This window comes from Plasmopara halstedii, assembly GCF_900000015.1.
Source record: "Plasmopara halstedii genome assembly, contig: Scaffold_1561, whole genome shotgun sequence".
Lineage (NCBI taxonomy): Eukaryota > Oomycota > Peronosporomycetes > Peronosporales > Peronosporaceae > Plasmopara > Plasmopara halstedii.
This window is the reverse complement of record NW_020188473.1, coordinates 436406-436752: the sequence shown is the minus strand read 5'-3', so window position 1 is coordinate 436752 and position 347 is coordinate 436406.

Below are 347 nucleotides of genomic sequence, written 5' to 3'. Positions count from 1 at the left end.
TTGCCGCCCAAACTCTGCGAGCTGGCATTAGATCCGTGCAACATACATCCTTTGGTTTACACTCGCTCAAATATCGTGTTGAGTTTAGCCAGTCAGATTGTGTACTGTGAAGGTGTAAGGGTAATTGCCCGTCCCTGTCTACACACTTTTCTGAGGAAGGCTTAGGCAGCTGACATGCCTCACCGCGCGTGGCTTGCTTTCCGCGGGCCGTTAACTTACGCAAAGAGGTGGAAAGGTAATGTGACATTTGTCAATAGGCTTGCAACCTCTCTAACTTCCAGTTCTGATACACAAAACTGAAAGAGTATATATAACTATACAGGGTGTACAGTTAAAGTCAGACAAAG